General features: G+C 41.0%; 1 protein-coding gene across 1 annotated transcript in view; it reads right to left on the bottom strand.

The window, feature by feature from the left end:
- CELF2 (CUGBP Elav-like family member 2) overlaps window positions 1–26,433 on the bottom strand; it is a 525,704-nt gene that overhangs the window by 420,404 nt on the left and 78,867 nt on the right. The window lies entirely within an intron of this gene.

The following is a 26,433-nucleotide window of genomic DNA, read 5'->3' as shown; positions in this document are numbered from 1 at the left end:
GGTTTCTGCCTGGCTGATGGGAAAAGGCACTATTTTCAGCCAAGAGTGAATGCCAGGCACTATTATTTCTAAACCACTTAGGTGGTTCTTCCCCAGCCTCCAGTAGTTTTCTCATATACATAAGCTGATCAGTACTCAGCTGATACTCAAGAGGGACCTTCTGGTGATGTCTGTACTTTTTTCTCTACATGGCTCTCTGCTTTCCAGTACTCATGTGAATTCTAGCCACCTTGGTTTTCCTAGGCTCTCAGCTTTGTCTCCTCAACACAGAGAGTCCACCAGGCTCCTCCTAGCCCCATACCCTGAGCCATGGCTTGAAAAATCTCTCCACATAGTAAGCCAGGACAATTCAGAGTTTACCTTATTTGCTTCCCATTTCTTAAGGATCAGTGTCTTTCGTTGTCTGGTGTCCAGTGCTTTGCAGACAGATTTTTTCCCCCCAAATACAATTAATTTTTTACTCTATTTATAAAAATGTTTTGCCTTTTAAAAAATAGTTTCATCAGAAAGGAAGGTAAACCCACCCTATTACTCCATCTTAGTCAGAAGCTGAAATCCTCCAGCTGACTTTTCTTGAATTGGAAACTAAACTTTCAATTTCACAATTACAGTTAAGATTAAAATCTGTAGGGTGGGTAATACTGTCAAATTCACAGCGAAATGACTAGTATCTCTTTCTTAAGAAAACAGCTTTACAGAGGAAGTCTATGAAAGATGTTAGGAGGCAGCACAAGAATGTGGGTCAACACATAACTCAAGAACAACAAAAAAAACAACCCAATCAAAAAATAGGCAGAAGACCTAAGTAGACATTTCTCTAAAGGCATACAGATGGCCAACAGGCACATGAAAAAAATGCTCAGTGTCACCAATTATTAGAGAAATGCAAATCAACGAGGTATCACCTCACACCAGTCAGAATGGCCATCCTTAAAAAGTCTACAAGGCTTCCCTGGTGGCGCAGTGGTTGAGAGTCCACCTGCCAATGCAGAGGACACGGGTTCGTGCCCCAGTCCAGGAGGATCCCACATGCCGCAGAGTGGCTGGGCCCGTGAGCCATGGCCGCTGAGCCTGCGCGTCCAGAGCCTGTGCTCCGCAACAGGAGAGGCCACAACAGCGAGAGACCTGCGTACCGCAAAAAAAAAAGTCTACAAATAACAAATGCTGGAGAGGGTGTGGAGAAAAGGGAACCCTCTACACTGTTGGTGGGAATGTAAATTGGTGCAGCCACTATGGAAAACAGTATGAAGGTTCCTTAAAAAACTAAAAATAGAGTTGCCTGCAATCCCACTCCTGGGAATATATCCGGACAAAGCTATAATTTGAAAAGATAAATGCACCCCAATGTTCACTGCAGCACTATTTACAACATCCAAGACACGGAAACAACCTAAATGTCCACAGATGAATGGATAAAGAAGATATGGTTCATATATACAATGGAATTCTACTCAGCCATAAAAAAAGAATGAAGGGCTTCCCTGGTGGTGCAGTGGTTGAGAGTCCACCTGCCGATGCAGGGGACACGGGTTCGTGCCCCGGTCTGGGAAGATCCCACATGCCGCGGAGCGGCTGGGCCCGTGAGCCATGGCCGCTGAGCCTGCGCGTCCGGAGCCTGTGCTCCGCGGCGGGAGAGGCCACAACAGTGAGAGGCCCGCGTACCGCAAAAAATAAAAAAAACAAAAGAATGCAATAATGCCAATTGCAGCAACATGGATGGACCTAGAGATTATCATACTAAGTGAAGTAAGTCAGAAAGAGAAAGACAAATATTATACGATATCATTTATATGTGGAATCTAAAATATGACACAAATGAACTTACCTACAAAACAGAAACAGACTCACAGACATAGAGAACAGACTTGCAGTTGCCAAAGTGGGGGGTGGCAGAGGGATGGATTGGGAGTTTGGGGTTAGTAGGTGCCAACTATTACATATAGGGACTTCCCTGGTGGCGCAGTGGTTAAGAATCCGCCTGTCAATGCAGGGGACACGGGTTCGTGCCCCGGTCCGGGAGGATCCCACATGCCACACAGCAACTAAGCCCGTGCACCACGACTACTGAGCCTGTGCTCTAGAGCTGGCGAGCCACAACTACTGAAGCCTGCGCACCTAGAGCCTGTGCTCCGCAACAAGAGAAGCCACCGCAACGAGAAGCCCGCGCACTGCAACGAAGAGTAGCCCCCACTGACCGCAACTAGAGAAAGCCCGCGTGCAGCAACGAAGACCCAATGCAGCCAAAAGTAAAAATAATTAATTAAAAAACCCTATTATATATGAAATGGATAAACAACAAGGTCCTACTGTATAGCACAGGGAACTATATTCAATATCCTGTGATAAACCATAATGGAAAAGAATATGAAAAGAATGTATATATATGTATAACTAAATCACTTCGCTGTACAGTAGAAATGGACACAACATTTTAAATCAACTATACTTCAATAAATAAATTTTGAAAAAAGAATGTGGGTCAAAAGTTAGACCACCTGGGTTCAAATCTTGGTTCTGTCCCCATCCGCATGTGACCTTGGCAAGTTACCTCACCTTGTCACCTCAGTGTCCTCATCTGAAACATGTAGATAAACCTGGACTCTTGTGAGGATTCAATTCGGTATCAGATGTCAGTACATTCAGCACAGTGCCAGGCACATAGCAACTAGCATTCATTTCTCAATAAATGTTAGCTAGTGTTTTTACTTCTATTTCACGATATTGCCTGGGGACTATAAGGGTGAGCAACGTAGGAGACATTCTTTAAAAATGGAGCTTTGTGTTTCTCAATGGACAGACATTTTCCAGCTTCTAACTTGAGAGAGTATGAAATCATAGTCTATTTCCAGTGGATTCATCCTCCGAGTGGAGTCATCACATGGTAGGATAAGGGGACTCACTGTAGGGTAGCATGTAGAATAAGTTTGGGAATTGACTTAGTGTCATTTAAAAACATTAAGCCTGACAGACTGCCTGCTTTTAACACAGATTTTTTTTTTCAGGTGGTGCATTTTATAGGTGATCACAGTAGATTATGCTTTCTAGTTAATCATCTGTTGCTTAAGTTCAGACAAGCTTTTATAACCAACTGCTTATAACCAGACCTATTGGAATGATTGAAAGTTGATGATATAAAGCAGTAACTGCAAAGCGGAATTTTCACATTATCTTTGAAACTGCCCCATGTATCTGTGACTTTGATAAAGAGGATCCACTTTAGAACGATAGCAGCAAAATCAAGTTACTCTTAGCATCTCACTACGTGGTCGGGCTACTTACAATATCAAAGCTTAGCAATTTTAGACGTTACATTAAAACCATCATGTTGGTGCTATTGAACTGGGCAGATGACTCATCTCAGGAAATCCAGTAACATGTTATCAACTCTTCTACTCAGACCCCAATTGTATTCTATTTGGCTCTTTATAATCCATTTTAAAGCTCACATTATACCTCTTCTTTGAGCTCTTTGGCCTCTGGGCCCAAAGAGGTATACTTCTGAGATTACCTCCAATTCTTCCTGGCCCCAAATGAAAAATCTATCACTTGGACTTTCTCTGCCCTGTGTGAATCAGGTTAAAAACATTTTTTTTGTTCGAATTATCTTGAAGGTTCTGACCCACATTCATGACTGTTACAGTTAACACAGCCATTCTGGTCCAAGAACTTTGGTTCTAGAAATCATAAAGCACGTCTGGTGCTTACCTTCGCAGACTCGGTTTGCTCTGGGAACCCTGCGTAGTAGACCCAGGCCACCATTTTAGGACCTGCAGCCGTTTACAGGAAGGTAGACACGGCCCTGCGCTCATAAATCTTACATTCTGCTCCTGCCTAACTCCGGGCTTTAAGCTGGTTGCTCCCCACCTCATGGCAACCAGTCGGGCTGCAGAGGAACTGCTGGATGCCTCAGATATCATGGCACCTCTATCATCTTAGGTCTCCAATAATTAAGATTTTTCTCTGTGTGTAATTGCTCCCAAGCCACTCAGTAACTTGCTGTGTGGCCTTGATCAAGTAATTTACCCTCTCTTGTGTCTCTGTGTGAAATGCCCCACATCTGGGAAGTAAGAAGAATTTGACTGACCCCTCTCATCGGGATTTGGGCTGGATTAATTTGTTGCTGTGTTTAAAGGGCAGTTCATTCTAATCCTCGCTTCAAAGGAGGACTTTAGAATGTTCTGTTCTCGTGTATCCACGATGCCCCCGAAGGAGCCACTGCTAGAAAGGAAACAATCAAGAGGAAACAATCCTAAGAAAAGAAAGACCACGAAAAATGATATCTCCATCTTACTTCCTGGCATGTCCTCTGTTCCCCTTCCAAGTACGATTACCTCCTCCTGAGAGTAAGGAACTAGGTTAGGATCAGTCCTAACCCTCCACAAACACAACATTTTCCTGTGTTTGCCTTCAACGGTAACTATAAAAGTCCCCTTTCTGTGCTTTCAATCTTCCATGTTGCTACACAATGCCTTCCTCCCTGGCGGGCAGACAAAACTTAGCAGTGAGATTGGCAGTTTTCGGGCGAATTGGGGCAATCTGCAGAGCCTGAAGGTGGCTCAAGGGAATGGCTAATTCAAGTTCACTATGTGTCCTAGATGGTTCAGGTCTCCCTGTGAACTTACGTTGCCGTTACGCGAGAAGGCAAATAACAACAGTTAAAAAAAAAAAAAGAAAGAAAAACCCATGAATGAGGTTGTTTGGGGAACATTTTGAAACAACCTGAAATTTCTATTTCCAGCCTTTGTGGCTGGAAGCCTTTTATTTATTTAATTTATTTTTTAAATTAATTAATTAATTGATTGATTTTTAGCTGTGTTGGGTCTCTGTTGCTGTGCGGGCCTTTCTCCAGCTGCAGCGAGCGGGGGCTACTCTTCGTTGCGGTGCACGGGCTTCTCACTGCGGTGGCTTCTCTTGTTGTGGATCACCGGCTCTAGGCGCGTGGGCTTCAGTAGTTGCGGCACGTGGGCTCGTAGTTGTGGCTTGTGGGCTCTAGAGTGCAGGCTCAGTACTTGTGGCACACAGGCTTAGTGGCTCCACGGCACATGAGATCCTCCCAGACCAGGGCTCGAACCCATGTCTCCTGCACTGGCAGGCGGACTCTCAACCACTGTGCCACCAGGGAAGTCCAATGGCTGGAAGTCTTTTAAAAATGAATCCATTTACTGTAAGTAAACACCATCCAGAGGAACAAAGAAGTGTGCCTTTCCGTGTGGATGGAGGTGTGAAGAGCTCTTACTCTGAAAGCCAGTGTGCACTCAACATGACATCAAGGAGATGATAAGGTCTACACAGAAACATGGGGGGACGCGACAGAAAGGGCTGAGCTCCAGGAACCTGGGTTCAAGGCTTCTCATAGGGGAAGCGACCTGACGTCTGTGGTCCCCAGGGAGACTTTCTGCTCTAACAGCCTCTGCTTGCCACCCTAGAAATACCTTAGAAGCTGTTTGGATTTTTAGCAAATCCCAGCTATTCACTTACTTTCTCACTGATGTGTCTTGCTCTCACAAGTGGAGTTCAAGAAAACAGTAAAAAGCAATGTAGATCACAGAGTTTATAAGTACTTGGGCTCTAATTAAATAAAGCTTTTATTGCCTGTCATGGCTTGGACCACTTGATAAATGTCCATGTCTTCGAATAATATAAAACCTTCAACAAAAACACATCGTTAAGAACAAGCCTTGCAAACGATAGCACTCAACAGTCAAGAGCCGTAAGAAGCCCAGATATCTGTGTGGCACTCAGAATGCATGATGTCATTTGGTCTCCCCAACGATCCTATGAGGATTGAAGGCCCAATATTAACAATACTTTACAGATGAAACAACAGGCTTAGTATGATTAACAGACTCTTCTACGAGCTCTGGAGTAATAAGTGACGGAGTTGAGACATGAAGCCAGAGGTTATTTGACCTTGAGGCCTGGAGCTCTGTAAATCCATCCATCCGGCTCATCTAGCTAATAAATAGCGAAGCAGCACACAGAGGAGTGGAGGGAGCTAAGACCTGAAGTCGGATCTGGGTTGGAGTCCCAGCTCTGTCTCTTAAAAGCTGTCCAAGTTATGTCAACGATCTGAGCTGATGTTGATTCATTTGAAAAATGGGAAGTATGATAGATACCTTTCAGGGTTGTTGTAAGGGTGAAGTTACATGAGCTGATACACGTGAGTACCTAGTACTGCACCTGGCATGTAGAAGAAATTCAAAAAAAATTGCCTATTATTATGACTGATGATGAATTTTTGGATTTTGCCATTTCCAGTTTTCAATTTCCAACACTACCAGCTACTCTTTTTTTTTTTTTTTTTGCAACCAAAACAGATTTATTAAGAACAAAAGTTTAACTCTACTTTAAACTTACCACTATCAGCTATTCTTGCAATCCTCTTTTAGAGGAAGGAATAGAAATTCTTCCATGGAGTCTGACACTCAGGGTTAGTTAAGGACCGCTTGCTTCTCACCCCAGTGACCTGCTTTGGACAAGGATTTATACCAGAAGAGGGCTAAGAACAAAATTAACTCCCAGCTGTTCACACTAATGTGTAGGAAAAGCAGTATGAATAATTCCAAACAGATCATCCCCCAATTATTTACATTTCTTCGGACTTAAAGCATGTAGGTCTAATCTTCTGGAAATAACTTTAAACAGAAGAGAAAATCACTCTGAGCCTTGAGCTTCCCCACAACGCTCTTTCCTTGCGTCGCTTTCCTCTCTCATTTCCATTGTGGAAACAGAAAATACCACCTTGCACACTGACAGGCAAAGCAACCAAAACCAAAGTGCACTGCTCTCCGTAAACATCCTACCTTCCCAGGCAGAGAGGTACTTAGGGCTTCAGAAGGCATTTTCTTTCCACCAATGGACAGAGAGTAAACAAAATCGCATCAGTGGGAATCAGCGCGGGTGGAAACGTCCATAAATTATAAAGCAACGTTTTCAAGGATTAGTTGTGATAACGAGCAACTGAATGTCATACTACTGTGTTCAGTTTTCAAAGCACTTTCTCCGTGCCATGCCACGGAGCTCCACCAGTCTTGTGAGTTGACCTCGTAGAACGCGGCTGATGAGCGGCAGAGGGGATGGGCAGTTCCATGGCCTCAGACTCTGAATCTGTAATCCTTCCTCCCTACCTCACACTCTGTGATGGGGACAATGTACCCTTCAGCACTCCAGACCTAGCAATAAAGCTCCCGGAAATACCACTGATTTCCAGAAATTTGGACAACAGTGGATTGGATCCTCTTCCATCTTGGTATGTCATTCTCATTCTCTTCGGCTATTAATTTTACTCTCATCTTGAAACAGGAGAAGAAAAAGTCATGAGAATTAAGCACATCCGTAAGTCACTCAAATTCTCTAAGCTGAGATTTAGAAAAAAAATAAACCCTCCTTTTCATTACTTTGACCCTATTCTTCACATCTCGCTAATCTGCATACTTTTGAGTTCAGGCTAGAAGATGAAGTTCAAGGTTGATCAACATTTATGTAGGACTCTCCTAGCTGTCACTGTCCCAGATTTATCACACACAAGAAAGACTCTAGTCTCTTCAAGCCATTATTGAGGATGGGCTATTTCTCTCAGAATCAGAACCAGTCGCTTTGGAAATCTGTTATTCTATTGCGCTGCAAATCCAGGGGGTGCTTTATGCTTTCTTGCCCAGCAGTTAGATGGTTGGAGGTGGCAAAACTGAGTTCCTGATATCAGGGCTCAAGTGCAGACTAGATCTGGACATCTGCCCATTACTTTTATTAGAAAGCCAAGGTCAGATGGACACGGGCCAGAGACCACTGGAGGTCTTTTGAAATAAAACTTATCACCTGGATCTTGCATGTGTCTGGTTTCCAGAGATTCTCCAGTTATGTCAGAGTATGTTCTAAACCTGATTTTCATGAAGAAACCACTCACAATAACGCACCCTTGCTTTGGGGATGGCCAGAAAGTAAAGAAAAAGAAGGAAGGAAGGAAGGGAGTGAGAGAGGGAGGGAGGGAAAAGTAAGGAAAGGAAAAAAAAAAAGAATTACCTACAGTGATAAGCATCAGCTTATTTATCACTGTTTTGTACCATGCTGCCTAGAAAAGGAAGACCCCAGGGCCCTGTAAGGAGAGTATAGTATATGATTTCTCTGAGACTTCATTACGTGTAGATTAACCCTTGCAAAGCGCCGCCATCACATGGAATTACTGGGGAGAGGCGAGAACAACAAAAAAGCGAATCCATGGATTTCACAGTGAAAATCCCCTAGGTTTAGTTTCTTCTCTGTTGGATCTTCCCACAGGAACATTTTATATTAGAGGATTTTAAGTTCCACAACCTTCTTCTGCTTTCTTCATCAGAGAGACTTTACTTCAAGAGTTTTACATTCTTGGAGTAGATAAGAAGTAGAGGAGGGTGATGGGCTGTCCCCTTGCCTAGCTAGTGTTTCTGCCCTGGGCACAAATACATTCAATCACAGAATCAGCACTCCCTGAGAGGCTCTGATCTGCTTGGACAGGGCAGGAGTACAAAGGTCAATGTCACATGGTCACAGTTCACAATCTGTGGGGGTGCTGGGAGACCGGCCATGTGGTAGATAAACAACAATGAATTGGTTATAAAAGAAGTATGTGCAAGGTGCTCGTGGACTTCAGAAAAGGTACCAATTTTGACGGGAGGTGGTGATGACTCTCTGTTCTAGGTCTTAACGTTTAGGTAAGAGAGTATTTCAGGTGGAGGGAACAGCTCAAGCAAAGACATGGAAGCATGAAAAAGGTCAAGCGTGAGGGCTGTAGGCTTTGCAGTGTGGTTTAAGTCACGCATTCAAGGAACACAGATAAAAGCTGCTGAAGGAGGGCGGTCAAGGAGAGCTTTGTTTCCCTCTTTACCTGGAAAAAAACTGTCTTTAAAATAAAAGGCTCTGCTCTTCACTTGTTACCCTCATAAACATCAGAATTCATTTATCTAACTGGTCCTTAAGATTGCATGCTGCTCTATAAACAAAAGATAATTTTTAGCTTTGCTGGAAGTTATGCTTTGAATTGAAACTGCTCCCCCCCAATTTTTCCCCAACAGACTTCAATTCAAAGGAAAGCCTTCTCCATGCCCCTTAATACCCTGTGTGCACAATTAAATTTCCTTTGGAATGTTTCCAGTAAGCAACTCATGCCTTGAAGGAATGTTGTTTAGGCTCCCATCAAACCCACGGTGTTTTTTCGTTTTTTACCACTTAACTCTCTTGCCATTTAGAAATTGAGTAACCCAAATTATTTGCCATTTCATCCATAAGTCTCACGCACATATACAACTTGACAACAGTCTCCCATGTACATACTGGGGCATCACAAGTTGCAAGAGAAGTACTGCACTTTTGTCTTTGCTCCAAGACTGTTCCTAGACAATTTTTAATTTTTCAACTTCATGTTCCACCAGAAACTTAGATGTCTTAATTTCTAAGAAAAAAAAATAAGTCACCTAGAAAAACCTTTTCAAAGTGTGTATAATACTCTGGAAGTTGCTCCAAATATATATGAGCAGCCAAACAGTTTAATCTCTATCGTGTGCACATGGCTTTCGGTCCCATAAGTATTTGTTTTGCTCACTCTACAGAAGCCTAGCAAAATCAATGGGACAAGAGGCCTCAGCAATTCAATTCAACTTTGCAAACTAGCAGGCCATCATAATAATATGCAGTGAACTGCCTGCCTTACATAACACAGCTCTTATCACATGAGGTTTATCAGCAGCCACAATTTTCCTGGAGCCCAGGGAAGTCAATGGTGAGAGAGCCCTATTAATCACAGCTGAACCTAGCGTGCTATCTGCGATACCTTGTAAAAAGGAGGGTGATAAAAAAGATGCGGTAACACTGGCTGTCAGAAATGCTTACAGGATGATGTGCTCATATCAGATGGCTTTGCACGTTGGATTGGCATTAAACATTCCACAAGTGGAGTTTAGAAAAAATAACAATGCTACAAATCTGGAAAGGAATAGCTCTAGGCTTCTGCCAGTCCCTGGTTATTTTAGACCTGGCGAGAGGGAGCTTGAAGGCTTAAGAGAGGTTGCTGAGGCATCCGTTCTCAACTGAAAATTCAGGAAGCTGTGACACCCAGACAAAAATCTGTGCCCTCCCCACCCCACCCCCCAAATCCCACCCTGTCTAGAAATGCAACTCCTATGACAGCTCCTTGCTTGGCATGCCACAAACAACTTATAAATAATGTCAACACATTACTCATTCCTTTTTTTAATGCACAGAAACGTTCCACACTAGTTTGGTTGTCAGACCCTAACTTGAGCATCTCTTTGCAACAGTCTCATCTGCCAGAAAGTGTAAGTGTCAGGAGGGCAGCCCCTCTGTCAGCACGATGCCAGATTCGGGATTCTGAAATGTTCAGTAAGTGTTCTATCATAACGATGCTCCAACTTGTTGATGGAAGGCTCGTCCACGGAATACCAAGTGGGGTGACGAGCACATTCTAACAGCTCTGTCTTGAAGGACCAGTCAAAGGGGAGATGGATGGTTGCCTGACTTCCCTTGGTATCACTAACCTGGGCTAAAACGGGTGCCTGACACTTAGCAGGGACTCAGTAAACACCTAAAGAAAGAAAGGAAGGCAGGTAAACGATCCTGGACAGAATGCTGATTAAAAATATAAGAGGGGCTTCCCTGGTGGCGCAGTGGTTGAGAGTCCGCCTGCCGGTGCAGGGGACACAGGTTCGTGCCCCGGTCTGGGAAGATCCCACATGCCGCAGAGCGGCTGGGCCCGTGAGCCATGGCTGCTGAGCCTGTGCGTCCGGAGCCTGTGCTCCGCAACGGGAGAGGCCACAACAGTGAGAGGCCCGCGTACCGGGGGGAAAAAAAAAAAAAAAATATATATATATATATATATATATATATATATATGAGACCATCTGTCCAGATCATTAGAATATCTGGGAAGACTGAGTTCTTTCTGGTATCATAAGATAGGGTAGGTAGAATGATAACCCTCCAAAGATCTCCATGCCCTGATCCCTGTGAACATGTTACTTTATATGGCAAAAGGGACCTTGCCAATTAAAACCTTAATTAAGAGTTTTTAGGTGGGAGAATATCCTGGATTATCCAGGTGGGTCCAGTGTCATCACAAGGGTCATTATAAGAGAAAGAGGGAGACAGGAGATTCAGAGTCAGAGAAGGTGGCGTTAGCAATGGGCAGGGGTTACGTACAGAACTGGGGTGGAAAACGTCGCTCGTCACCTTCTGGGTGGCCACATTCCCTTCCGCCCGTGGCAGGCATGCACGGGTCCCATCCAAAGCCAGCCGCTGGGAAATACACAGCTCCAGCTCTCAGTAAAATCCAACTTAGTTACAGTTATTCTCTGTGGAGTCACTGTTACAGAGTTTTAAAGTTTGGAGAGGACCTTTAAGATGATTGTTTAGGCCGTTTTTTCCAGGCTTGTTTGTTTGTTTAAAAATATATAATGGAAAGAAAAAGGAGGGAAAGATTGGAGTTCCTTGCCAATTCCTAAATCACAATCCCAAATGACTCCGGACAGGAAGGAAAGGAGGAAGAGGAGGGGGAGGGGGAGGGGGAGGGGAGGGAAATCATGAGAGCGCCTAGCCCCTGTCATCTCTTTAACACCAGCAGTAGGAGCGGAATGTATTAGGTTAAACCATATGAAATAGCCATTTTCATAGGTAAAAAATGGTCAAATATGAACAATTTGATACGGTTTAACCTATCCATCTCCTCCACTCCCCCTAGCCCCCATGCGTCTTCTCTAGATGCCTCTGGGCTCATGTCACCTCGACCACAGCGGCCGGGGCCAGAAATGGTACCGGCCCTGTGGAGGCAGGTGCTGCATGGCCTCCAGTCACAGCGTCGCTAGCCTACCAGGGACCCCTGTGAATGATGCAAGACAAGGGGCATACAGTTCATCTCAGCGGCACCTCAAAATGCTACTCTTGGCAGCAGCGGCCATGGTGACTAATAGCTACGGAGAGGAAAGAACAAAGGCGGCCACTTTGTATACAGAACACACATTTAAAACAGAAATCCCCTCAGAGATGCCAGGGACTCTCAACATTACCGCTTGAAGAAACATTTTTTCTTTTTCCTATAATGGAGGACATGAAATTTTGGATCATGAAAAATGCTGTACTTCTCAAATTTTATTTCTCAAATGCCCAATTTCTAGGGGAAATTTTAAAGCCAGAAATAAACAGAATGAAGTTCAGTTAACATAGTCTCATTTATTGTTAGTAGTTTTTTGTTTGTTTGTTTGTTTGTTTTTAATATACCTTTGCTCCTCTAGTCAGTATTTAGGTTTGCAAAGCTTTCTGAAGGCATTCCTCCGGAAAGTGACAGACATGCCTGCTATCCCTGGAACGCTGAATGTGTCTGTTACTAGGTTAGCAAAATGACAGCATATTGGTGGGTATCTTACAATGGCCTATTAAAATATCATAAAAATGAAAGTAAACTATCTTTTACTCCCAGTGCTATCTTATCTTAATTAAAAAGTGTAAAACTAACAATTCAAGAGTCAGGGAGAATGACAATAGGCACTTTTGCCATCCTCCAATAACCAGAGCTTATAAACTAGGGGGGAAATGAGCTTTATACTAAAGTCATGACAAGATCATGTATCAGAGTATACTTAGCCTGTGCTTGCATTGAAGGGGCAAGCAAAGGGTCCAAAGCTTAATCTTACATCCAGAACATGATGGGTATTATTCACTGTTTCAAATTTTGGAATAATAAATAGTAACAGCAGCATAATAAAATGCATTTTATTTATTCATCAAGAGCCCAAATCACAAGAAAATCTTTGGGGAGAGAATTCACATGGGGCATCCTCGTCATTAAGTATTATTTTTTTCCCCTTTTAGTAATACAGTTTCTCTCATCAATGAATGAATTGCTTTTTAGAGCAATAAAACCCAATGGAATAATTCAATTTGTTCATGTCAGCAGTGGGATTTTCCAATAATGAATTGAATTTCATGAGAAAGAGAGGCCACATTTTCCTAGCGATAAATGAGGATTAAGCCAATGTAAACTTTCTTCCTTCTTCAGGCAAGTAATTGAGTGACAACAAAACACTTTCCCTTTGTGGTCAAGTAATGAGAGTGGGGATGGATTTAAGAAAACAAACTCTGAAGGAAACCACATTTCAACTCTGCTCTTCTACAGCAATTTAAGCAGCAGTGGGGTCACTTCACAGATTCTGTGCTTTCTTTCCTCCTTCTCTCTCTTCTCTTCATTGAGTTTTTCAACTCTCCTTCACTTGCTAATGGTTTCGTTTTAAGAGACAAGACTGAAGGTGTGAATTAGAAGATGCAAGCCGATCTATAGATAGTCCTCTACTGACTATCCTCTAAGGGCTATAGATAGTCCTCCATATTGATGAACATTCTGGAGGAAATGGGAAATCCAGCCAAATGAATGGATACGGTAACAGTGATTGTATTCTTCAGAGGTACGATGGTGATCTGCCAGCTGTGCCTGATTCACTTTACATGTTTCTTCTGCAACGTTCTTCAAGACACATTGAAAGAGGCAAAAGTGCAGCAGGACTAGCAAAGAAAGCTACCAATTGAAACATCACTAAGCTTTGGGAGAAACTGGCCCCAACTGCAAAACAGGCGGGTCATATTGAAGAAGGAATAATATCCAGTCGTGCCTAGACTTCTGAAGCTCAATAAAGTAGAATCATGCTGGATAAATGACTGTTAGGCGGCAGAAATGTTACGAGGCATATACCTAACAACTCACTTCCAAGCTTCTGATCTGAGAAGGGAACTGTAGCAGCACCAGGTGGACTCTGAGAGATGAATCTGTCAGCAGGCAAGCACTGGGTGTAGAAAATATTTTCTTTGTTCGAAAATCAGTACAATAAACCAAAACAAATATGTAATGGGGGTGGGGGGGTCTGTGGAAAGAAGCGCTAGCATAGAAGAAAGGATCCATTGTCCTGTAGATGCAATGGACGTATACCTTAATACAGCATGTGCCCATGGGACCATTTCATGGCTAAGAGTAGGGGTTTGGAAGCCAAATTTCTGGCCTAAAATCCTAGCTTTCCCATCTATTAGTATTTAGTCTCTTGGGACTCAGATTCCTCAACTATGAAATGAGGATAACAGCACCAAGTGGTATGAAGATTAGATGAATTTACACACATGACGCCCTTGACGAAGTAGATGTCCATCGTTTGCTGTCACTGTCATCATCATCACCACCAGCATTATCACTATGTGAAACTAGAGACTATGGACCTCTGTGTTTTCTTAAAATATCAAGGAAGCCTGGATTTTATGTAATAAGAGATTAAAATATTAGAGGGGAGGGGATCTGGGCAAGATGTGACAAGGCAACCGACAGAGAAGACATTCATGTAAGAAACACAAATGCCAGAATAAATGAAAATGTGTATTCAAGGCAATGAACAAAGAGAATTAACAGTAGGTAGAAAAGCACACTGATGTTGAGAAAAGAATACCAGATCATATATAGGAAAATTATCCTATATACGATAAGTAAAAAAGATCAAATAAGTAAAAAAGATCAAATAAAAAAACCTGATAATGCTGTACACAGCAAATTCACATTCCCAAGAAATAAACCGGAAAGGAAAAAAAAGAAGATAGATAATGCCACATCTCCAAGATGCCAAGACAGTTTCCTCTCTTCCACATAGACTTTTTAATAGTTGTGAAAGGAGGTTATCATCTTATTGATGTGTAATATTTATACAAACATGTATATAAACATAAATGTATATATGGGTATACACATACGTGTATATACATTTACATATAATTAAATCAACAATGTATATTACAATTGGTAGCATCTAAAAATAGACCAAAAATTCACTAAATACTTTCTTGAACTAAGAAAAATGAGTCAATAGGAAAAAATCACCTGTGTTCCAGAAAAGAATATTAAATGTAAAGAGACACATACCTATACATATACCAAGACTTTTAAAATGTAAAGACTAAAGAAAAATATTCTAATCAAAAATTAGATTGGGAATTTAGCTAACTTAACATTTTTTTCTTTAACAAAAGGAAATAGATCTGAAGTATATATGAAAAAATATTTCATTATATTAAATCTGGATGGCAGATTTACCTTTGTCTAATTTACTAATCTTTGGACAGTGGTTTAAAATATTTGATATTTTAATAAAAGAGGGCCTCCCTTGCTCAAACTTCTCTTTCTAAACTGCAAATTCTAGAAAAAAAATTAAGTCGAACTTCTTTTCTGAAGGAAATAAGTGATTACTCATGAATTCTGTACACAGCCAGATGGTTTTCAGATTTTAAGGCAACAGTAAGTCTTGCTTGGATATGCAATGTCTCTGAAAATATATAATCCATGTACCAGTTCTAAAAATTTATGCAAATCTATTCCAGTTATAAGTGAGAGGAATCAAAGGCAAGAACTTAAGCATGAGAAAGTCAAGGTGTAAAAGGACTGTGGTGAGCAATTAAAAAAGTGAAACCCACAGAATTACACTCAAATGACAGTTATAAATAAAGCTGCAGAATTAAACATGAATGTTGAAAATAATTTTTGAAAGAAAAATCTATTTACGGTAACAATTAACAATTGAGTAATGAAAATTATAAAGTAGTAATAATCAGGATCTGGAATCCTGTATCATATAAAATTAGCCAGAAGGCGATGGGGAGAAGTAAAATCACTCTAAATTTCTCACTATACATAAGGAGGAATTAAAATAATGGTTCTTGAATCAGTAAGTAAAGCTTTTCTACCTTTCAGAAATGGGCCTTTCTCACCACTAGAAAAAAAATAAAAGCAAAAAAGAAATATAATTATGGAAACGGTAAGGTATATAAACATGGAGTGTTTAAAATAATATGACAGAAGTTTGTTTAAACATTTTGGTTAAGACAGAAAACCAATGTTTAAACAAAGTTTAAAATCCCCTGTAAGAATGTGTTAAAAGCAAAATCCAACTATAAGCTGTTTGAAAGGGAAACAAAACGACAGGTAAATGCTAACAAGAAAAAAAAAAAAAGAGCTGATACATATCAGGAAACCACAAATCAAAAGAAAGCAGTGGTGGCAGTAATAATTGAAGGTAAATCTGAATTCAGTACAAAAAACTTCAAATGAAAAAGAGCATCATTTTCATTACTAAAAGTTAAAGTCCTTAAAGAAATTATCAAACACGTAGGTGACAATTCATACAGCATTTCAATAAATCAAAAACTTAGAAATAAGAGAAATGGACAAAAACAAAATCCTGTGAAAATTATATCTCTCTCAGTCTTTTAAAGGTAAAAAAATTTAAAATCAAGAAGATAAAAGATTTCAATATCATAAAATTGAATAAATATATCTCTTTCCAGCTTTATATTGCACAAAGCAGCCATCAGGAAATGTTGCAAAAATCATGATCCAATAAAGGGCTATCAAAACGTTTAAAAAATTCCTTAAAAAAAAAAAAGGAACTGTAAATGCCCTAGATTCTGACCATAATGCAATAAAATCAGAAATAAGAAAATTTAAGCAAACATACCAGATCGCTTGGAAATCTAAAACAAAATAAAACAGAACAAAAAAGTCTGCTAAGTAACATTAGATTAAAGAGAAAATTTTTTTAAACTTTACAAACTATTAGAGAATAAAAATGTTAAAATACAAGATATAAAATTTTACAAATGGGGTAGATTTATTAAACAATGAATGAAAATAAATGAGAGTAAGAAAAAGATGAGAAAACAGGAGAAGGATAGAAAAGAGAGTAGCAGAAATTATAGCAAAGCAGAAACAAAAACAAATTCAGAAATCAATTAATGAACTGATTGTTTGGGGGAGGAAAGTAAATGGAGGAAATGAAAACCACAAAGGCAACGAAAGCAAAAATAAACAAGTGGGGCTGTATCTAACTAAAAAGCACCTGCAGAGCAAAAGAAACCATCAACAGTCCCATGCAGGGGAATGAAACTGGACTCCTATCTTATACCAAACACAAAAATTAACTCAAAAATAGATTAATACTTAAACTGAAGACCTGATACCGTAAAACTCCCAGAGGGAAACACAGGGGTAAGATCCTTGAACTTGGTCTTGGCAGTGATATTTTGGATTTGACACCAAAAGCAAATGCAGCAAAAGCAAAAATAAAGAAGTGGGACTACATCAAACTAAAAAGCTTCTTGCACAGTAACGGAAACAATCAACAAAATAAAAAGGGAATCTACTGAATGAGAGAAAGTATATTTGCAAACCACATATCTGATAAGGGTTAATATCCAAAATATATAAGGAATATATACAATTCAATTATCAACAAACAAATAACCCAATTTTTAAAAATGGGCAAAGTACCTAAATAGACATTTTCCCAAAGAAGACATACAAATGGCCAAAAGGTATATGAAAAGTTGCTCAACAGCACTGTTCATCAGAGAAATGCAAATCAAAACCACAATGAGATACCACCTCATACCTGTCAGGTTGTCTATTATCAAAAAGACAAGAGATGACAAATGCTGATGAGGATGTGGAGAGAAGGGAACCCTAGCACACTGTTGGTGGGATGTAAATTCATGTAGCCACTATGAGAAACACTACGGAAGTTCCTCAAAAAACTAAAAAGAGAAGTACCATATGATCCAGGAATTCTACTTCTGGGTATTTATCTGAAGAAAATGAAAACGCTGATTTGAAAAGGTATATGTACCACTATGTTCACTGCAGCATATTTACAATAGCCAAGATTTATAAGCAACCTAAGTAGTGTCCCTTGACGGATGAATGGATAATGATGATATTACACACACGTGCGCGCACACACAGGAGTATTATTCAGCCTTTAAAAAGAGGGATAAAGATGTAAAAAAAATTTTTTAAAATAAAATAAAAAGAGGGAAATGCGATCATTTGCAACAATATAGATGAAACTTGAGAGCATTATGCAAAGTGAAATAAGCCAGACAGAGAAAGACAAATACTGCATGGTATCACTTATATGAGGAATCTAAAAAAAGAAGTTAGGGACTTCCCTGGTGGCACAGTGGTTAAGAATCTGCCTGCCAATGCAGGGGACATGGGTTCGAGCCCTGGTCCCGTAAGGTCCCACATGCCGGGGAGCAACTAAGCCTGTGCGCCACAACTACTGAGCCTGCGCTCTAGAGCCCACGAACCACAACTACTGAGCCTGCGTGCCACAACTACTGAAGCCCATGCGCCCGTGCTCCACAACAAGAAGCCACCACAATGAGAAGCCCACGCACCACAGCGAAGAGTAGCCCCCACTCACCACAACTAGAGAAAGCCCGCGTGCAGCAACAAAGACCCAACACAACCAAAAAAAAATAATAAATAAATAAAATACTCCCTTTATTAAAAAAAAAAAGAAGTTGAACTCTTAGAAACAGAAAGTAGAAAAGTAGTTGCCAGGGGCTGGGGTGGGTGGGGAGAATAGGGAGAGACTGGTAAAACGGTATAAACTTTCAATTGTAAGATGAATAAGGTCTAAGGATCTAATATATAACATGGGGACTATAGTTGATAACACTGTACTGTATAACAGAAATTTGCTAAGAGAGTAGAACTTAAATGTCCTCACCAAAAAACAAACAAAAGGTAAATATGTGAGGTGATGAATGTGTTAATTAACTCAGCGTGGGGAATCCTTTCACAATGTAGACATGTATCAAATCATCAGGCTGTGCACTTTAAATATCTTACAATTTTATTTATTAATTATACCTCAATAAAGCTGTAAAAAAAAAGGGAATGAAAACTAAAAACAAGTAGGAAAAAACGACCTTGGGCTCTCATATCAGTTTTACTGGTAAGGTTTTTGTTGGTTTTTTTTTCCTTGTACCCTCCTCCTTAAAAAAAAAAACAAAACGCTTTTAGGAACAGATCAGATTCTATTTATGATTTGTTCCACAATACAGAAAAATGCAAAATATAACTAGTATACTTGGTGAAAGTAGCAAAACTCTACTATCAGAATCTGAAAGAGAAGGACAAAAATTTAAAGACATTTCCCTTATGAGGAGAGACATGAAAATATTCTAAGTAAAATCCCGGGAAATCACAATGACTATACATGAAAAGAAACCTAAGTCAAGAATTCACAGGGTTTGCCACCAAGAGGTAAGGATGCTTATATATTTCATAATCTATTAATTCATAGATTATATAAACAGGTGTAAAAAATGCTTTAGGTAAAATGAGATCAAAGTAATGATGAAAAATACCTAGCTGTATATCTTAAACCAACGATCATCACCCGGTTGATCTAATACTGGATAAACTAGGTTAAAAACACCAGAAGTACTGTGATTGAAATTAGTATTGTGTGAGAATTCTCTCTCAGTCCTGAAAAGCCACACAACACTCTCGGGCCCCAAAGACACATTGTTTTGCTCCAGTTTATTCCCTGACCGGGCACCCTTTGGACAGGAGGTGTTATTCAGGTCTGTGTGAGGCAGGTAGGGAGCAAATGTCACTTCATCCTTTTCCAAGGCATCTGTTTCCTCACCACCTTCATGAAACAGAGACACTTATTTCTACTTCTGTCGGCTTCAGCCTGCTTGCAGCTTCTCTGAATGATAACGTCACTGTATAACATTATAGGTCTTCCTTTATTTCTCCCTCCGTCTGCTCTTTACGCTTCAGAAATTGCACCCCTCTATATCCAGATGCCCCACATATTTCAGTAGTAGAGAGTTACAACCAGTGCCTTTATAACCCCAAATCCCATTTGAAGGACCTCTCAGGTTAGTGCCATAGTTTCTAAAAGGAGGTGGACAGGAGATGTGCTCCCCAGCACCCTTCTTTATTTGACCATCCGAAGCAATGAAGCCAGAGAATTTCTAGACTACATTTCTTACCCCTACTGTTTCTCTGCTCTAAATATTCAGGCCTAGAATCTAAGTGCATTTATCTTTCCAGCTGCTTGTAAAGATAGCACAAACCGCAACGTATGCCCCATTAACAGGAGCTATGGAAGAAAATCTGACTTTTTCCAAACCTAAGTTCCATGTTGATCCCCCCTGATCTGCCCAGCCCCTGACAGTTTCCACAGAACATGTAGGAACCAATCCAAGGAACTGCCTTGCCTTGGGCCACCCCTTCACTCATCGCTATGTTCTTTTAGTTGGCTGTTCACAGGCTTCAGATTTATGGTCCTTGAAGATAGGAACCTTATCTTACCCTTCCTGACTCCCATTAGATCGAGCACATTTTTTTTTCTACTTAGTAGGCTGAATAAATATTTGCTAAATGGATTTAAAAAGGAAGATTGAACTGCTCACGTTCACCCTGTGTCAGATTTCTCAGGAGGTTAGATGTCAGGTTTTCTAATTAGGGAGACGGTCATCTCTGTGGTACCATTGCTGTCAGACTAGACAAGAAAGTCCACAAAATGCGAGTGTGGCGAGGTGGGAGGCAGGAGCCAGGGGGAGCACAACTATTTGAAAACATCAGAACTATTCTTCTGGTGAAGTGGAGGCTTAGGAACAGGATTACGATTATGAAGGAGAATTGGACAGAGACAGCATTTACTCCCACGTAGAAGGCAGTAAGGACACAAAGTAATGGGATAAACATTTGATTGCGAAGAGTTCAGATCAGGCAGAAGGAGAGATTCCTGAACTCCGTATCAAGATTTAGACAGTCACCCTGTTGACTTTTCCTAGAAAGCTTTTCAAATAGAACTGCCACCTACCCATTCAGAACACTTTAAATGCAGGACTTCCTTGGAGGGTACTGGTCAATTAAGCACCATATATTTTTTACAATCCTGAGAATCTACAATACCGAACAAGGTCAAGAATGAATTTTGCGACAACCCAGATCTAAACAATTAAACTTCCTTTTTAAATGCATGGGCCAAAGTGAAGTTCTAAATCCAGTTCCTAGTCTGGTTTTAAGCAGGTTGCATTTAAAAACATTAGCCAGAGTGTGGCACGGCTCCTTCTACACACTGGAGAAGTGTTGAAGGGTGGGTGCTTGGAGAGAAACAGGAGCTCCCAGCATCATCTTTCTCTCCTTGCTAGATGCATGGACTTGGATTCCCCAGGCCTCTTCTTCAGATGTTCAGCTGTTTAGAAAAGTGACACACTGTTTACTTTCCATGATGAGGAAGTCCATTGCTGCACAGGCTTGGAATTAACCCTTTCCATTTGATTACCTAAAGGATAACTACCTGTGGGTACAATCTTCCCAGTTATTCCCCTAGATATAAAGAGAGAAATAATTAACAGCCCCGTGTGCATCCTTGCCAAAACAAAAAGGAATGTGGGAAAGCCCTGAGAGTTAGGCATGTGAAAAGTAAAGGTAAAATCTTCATTGGTTTTTCTAGGCCATGCATTCAAGGGCGGTCAGAGCTCTTCACCTCCCTCAACCTTGACCTTCACCCAGAGCATGACAGAGACCAGGAGATGCTAGGATAAAGCTGTAGTCAGTACAATGCCTTTCATCTGTGTATTTATGGAAAAGAAAATCGTGTTTCTATCCTAAACAATTGTGCGATCTCAATCCTAATTGGAAACAAACGCTCTCTTCTCCAGGAGCAGTTACGTACTGTTACTCAGGAAGCCCGCCCCTCTCCCGAGATGCGGAGGGTCTGGCAGCACGCGACACTGTCTTCAGAGAATTCAGGCAGAGCTGAGGGCATCCGCACACTGTGGGAGGTGCTTTCAAGGGCAGAGCTGCCTGTCTAGGTCTGTCTGTTGGACATTTGACTACAAGATCTTTAACTACCATTTTACTCAAAGAGGGCACAAAAGTCCAAAATCTCAGCCTTGCAGAAGTGAGCAGACAGACCTGTAGCACAAAAGTACAGGTTAGATGCGACGTTTCAGTAAAGGGAACTGGTTCACACAGGGCGTGTTGGTCCACGTCTTCCCCTTTCAGGACAGTGACTCTCAGGGCTCAGAGACCCACAGAAAGCTCTGTGGTTTATATCCCATCTCTGGCTGGCCACCAAATTAGCCCAGGAGAATGAACCCTCAAAGTCAGAGGAAAGGGCGACACTTGGGTCCACGATGATTGAAGTTAACATCGGAATTAATATTCTTCCCTCTAGTTTAGGGATAAAGGATCCCAGTATAGTCACCCTGGGTGTGGGGGGAGGCTTCTGGGCTCCTCCCATGGGAAGGTGGAGGGGGTGGTAGTCATTTCTGTGTACAGTGGGCAAACTCCCACTGGCATGGCAGCCATCGCAAGCTTCTGGATGGCCTCAGCTTCCTGTGAAGGGAGGGCAGCCCAGTGACCCACTGTTGGTCTTATTTCTCCATAGCCATCCCCTCTGGTCTATGAATTTTCTATCTTGGAAGAGTGCTTCTTCATTGGCATGTTTTGGCTCAGCCTGCAAGAAAATTAGGTCTTTTCTAGTTGAAGGAATAAAAGAGATGCGTGCTGTCAACTACAAGAGGCCAGAGGTTATGCCAGGCCTGTTGAATGTAACAGGCAGAATTGGTGAATGAATGAATGAGTGAATGAATGAAGGACTTATCCAACTGCCACTAAGGATAGAAGTAAGCTGGCTCCCTCCTATCTAACCCTTCCATTTCCCTCATTATCTCCCAGCCTTACCAACTCTCCTTCCCCAAATTCCTGGTAGCTGAGAGTTTCTTCCACACATTCAAAAAAGTTTTAGTCATTGTCTTGAAGATTGGGATGAAGGCATGTTGAATTACCGCCTGCCCAGATCACCCAAGTGGCCTCTTCTTCACCTATCCATAGTCTACATTTAGTTGCTCACCTTCACGGAGCCATATCTGAGACTTTTTAGACACATTCTAGATTAGGACTCTTCTAAAAGGAATGTAAAACTGCTCTAGGTAAGAGTAGTGGAAAGAAACGTTCCAGATGCCATTCAGCAGAGGAAATGTGGGTTCAGGAATTTTAGGTAAGGACTACCACACAGGCACACACAAACACACACACGTACGCACAGTGACCAAACATTGCCATGCTTTACAAAGTGTCTCTTAATTTACATCTGAAATTTCATCTTCGTATAAAGAACTGTAGGATGGTGATTCTTTCCTGGCAGCAAGTTTCAGCAGGAGGAAGGAAAGAGAGGAGCATGTAAGAGAATGAATCCTTTGAGTGGAGGTGCGTTCCACAGAGCAGGAAACCCCACACACACATGGAGGGCGGGGGTCCGTGAAGAGCCATATGCGTATTTCACAAGTTCGTCTTGCCACCATCAGAAAATCAGAGTGGTCAAACTGCGTTAAAACTGATCAGACTTGGGACTTCCCTGGTGGTCCAGTGGTAAGGAATCTGCCTTACAATGCAGAGGACGCAGGTTCAATCCCTGGTCAGGGAACTAAGATCTCACATGCTGTGGGGCAGCTACACCCACGTGCCACAACTTCTGAGCTCACGCGCCTCAACTAGAGATCCCTCGAGCTACAAACTACAGAGCCCATGTGCTCTGGAGCCCACGCCACAAGTAGAGAGAGAAAACTTGCACACCAGAACAAGAAATGAGCCTGAGCACCGCCACAACTAGAAAGAAGCCCGCGCTGCAACGAAGAGCCCACGTGCTACAACTAAGACCCGATGCAGCCAAAAATAAATAATAAAAATAAATAAAAAATCTTAAAAAGAAAAAAAACTGATCAGCCTCAACAGATGCAGCACCTTTCGCCACATCTCATTAGTGGTGGGCGTACTTGTCCATGCACGTGAGAGTCTGCTCTATGCGAGAGGAAAGAGTCAGCCTCTTACTATGCACCTACGTTCTGATCAGTAGCAGGACTCTTTCGGGTCAGTTGGGGACCCTGTCTCCAAGCATTTAACTGTAAGGTTGGATAAAATCTAACCAGACTGGCCCATTGTGAGGGTTCTCTTCCAAAGCATCACCCTGCTTCTTACCACTTGGCATTTCCCCTGCCGCAATTTAGGAGAAGGCGTTTCTCCAGTTGGTAATCAAATGGAAACTGACATTTGTTCTCTTCTAAGAGATTGATGTAAGTGAGGCTTTTTTGTATGGCCCTTTGCTCCATCCTAGAGATTAAAATGAGCCTCAACATAAACCATAGGGAAGAGGCATAAAAATGATTCTAAACCTCACTGATGGCCAGCTGATACTGTGAGGCACAACTGTGTTTTAATGATAACACTTTGAAATGGCTCAGGTAAATATAATGCTGTATGCAAAGCTTTCAGATCCTCACAAATGCCACCAGTACTTATGATTCCTGTGGGTAGGTTTGCTCTTGCTGTGTTCAAGTATGGATGGAATATAAATGCACCATTAAATCTGCCCCAGAAGTACAGAGAGCAGCTATTGCATAGTTAAGTGAAAAAGGCAGCATTTTATGTCGGATAGAGCAGTCATCTTGTAAAGAGCAAATTGGTAGAGAGAGGCAGGGGGAAGAGATATATGGAGAGTGGCTTCAACAGGAAAGGCAGATGGAAGTCTGAATTCTTTTATAAATTCCTTTTAAGTCACATATTTTATTGAGCTTTTAGGGAAAAAAAATGCTGATTCTTTCCAAGGCTTAGAAATACGGTGCCTGTCCCCAAACTCCCATTCAGCATACACATCAGAGCCACTCTGATCACCACCACCATTGTTAGTACGAAGGGGAAAAAAATAGAAAGAAGAAGAAAAGTCATCTTTCACTACAGTAAACAAAGTGAGTTTAGCTTGTCACAGGGAATGATGAATGTCTCCCCATCACTTTCCCAAGGAGAGAGAAACCAGATTCTGTATCAATTTTTATAATTTTAAGGCTGAAAGATAATAACTCTGCAGAAATGGAGCAGACTATATAAAAATCCCCTCTGAAAATGTGATTACACATAAAAATCCATAAAAATGTACAAAGTGATAGATGAACCAAAAGTAAGCAAATGCAGTTTTTTATCCTTTTGGAACCGAGCAGAAATAGCATATGTAGAAAGAATGATTTTATTTTGTGTTTTTAAGAGAAATATTTGGAGCTTAATTGAATTATACTTGTGGCAGGAATTGAAATTTTCAGATGAAATATCGGGTTTTATTTTAAATTGAATTCTCTATTGAAGAAATAAAGAATCAACCATCAGTGAAATATTAGCAATAAAGTTGACAATTTCAATAAACAACTAAAAAAGTTGAGCATAATATAAGCTAGCACACTTTCTTTCCATACTTTCCTTACCCCCAAAGGGTCTATATCAACTTTTCTTGATAATTCTAATAAGGAAATCATCTTAGATCTATTCTAATTAAACCCAGTTTATATCTGATATTTACTTCTCAACATTCTTAAAACAAATCAAAATTAAATCCTTTTCCTGTGGCTGCCTTGCTAAATCTACTGTGTCCCTCGCACCTTCAATTTATTATTATTAATGAATCTGAACATATATCAAGATGCATATCTCATTTGGCTTATTCCTTAGAAGTTACTAAATTAATCTCAAATTCTATACACTAAAGCTTACCAATATATACTACTTTTTATTCATTTTCAGTTATTTTATTTATTTCAGGGATTTTATGATGTCCCTATCAGGCAAATTTAACCAATAGTAATGAGTAATAATATGTACTTAATTTTCTTTTGCATTTAGAAATTACACCAATAATTTGTATTTATTTAATGATTATGGTAAGTGGGAAAAAATGCCCCTTTCTGCTCTAAACTGCAAAAAGCTGGTGTCACAAGTCCTCAGAGGTCGGTGTATTTTTCAACTCATGGTTAACAAGTAAGGACACAGTTGTACAATACAGGCAACGTATTTTCTCTGTAGTTTGGGTAAAAGGTATTGTAAACACAGCAGATAGTTTTTAGTATGCAATTTCAATGTGTTATTGATGCCAACTAGGTGTAGGGGATTTATAGAGGCTAGGTTAACATCATGCCAACCAAGCTGTGTTTTGAATGGCCATAAGGAAAAACAGCATAGCACGTGCATGGAACTTGGCTTCTAGCAAACTGTTTCTTCTACACCCTCAGAGGAAGGCTGGACAAAGGAGGGAGGTTCTGACAATCAACAATGAGGGCTCAGGGAAAGGAGACCAGGACAGAGGTGACAGATTAGAAGAATGAATATTCCAGAGCAAGGTGGAGGAGGCCGGATTCCCAAGCCTTTGGTTTACTGCTAATTTCTTTAACATCTGATGACTCTTCAAACCTTGGTTAAAAACCCACTCAGGTTGTATACACTTCCACCCCTCAGCTGACCCAATTCCTAATAAAAGAGACCTAGTGAGAACAGACAATAGGCTAGAAGCAGGCAGGTACCTGCTGTAAACACTCTGAACCGCAATTCATCTTCCGAAACATCTTGGACAGCATCCAGCTTGAGGCTCATAAAACACCGTGGAATACAAGATTCTGTCCCCAAAGAAACCCTGTTTGCTTATCAAAGAAAAGGCAATCAATTAATAGTTTTATTACTAATACCATTGCCTCCGAGGGCTCAAATGAAGTTTATTTATTTATTTTAAGTTCAACCTG

Source organism: Tursiops truncatus, chromosome 2 (assembly GCF_011762595.2).
Source record: "Tursiops truncatus isolate mTurTru1 chromosome 2, mTurTru1.mat.Y, whole genome shotgun sequence".
Lineage (NCBI taxonomy): Eukaryota > Metazoa > Chordata > Mammalia > Artiodactyla > Delphinidae > Tursiops > Tursiops truncatus.
This window is presented reverse-complemented; position numbering and strand designations above follow the sequence as displayed.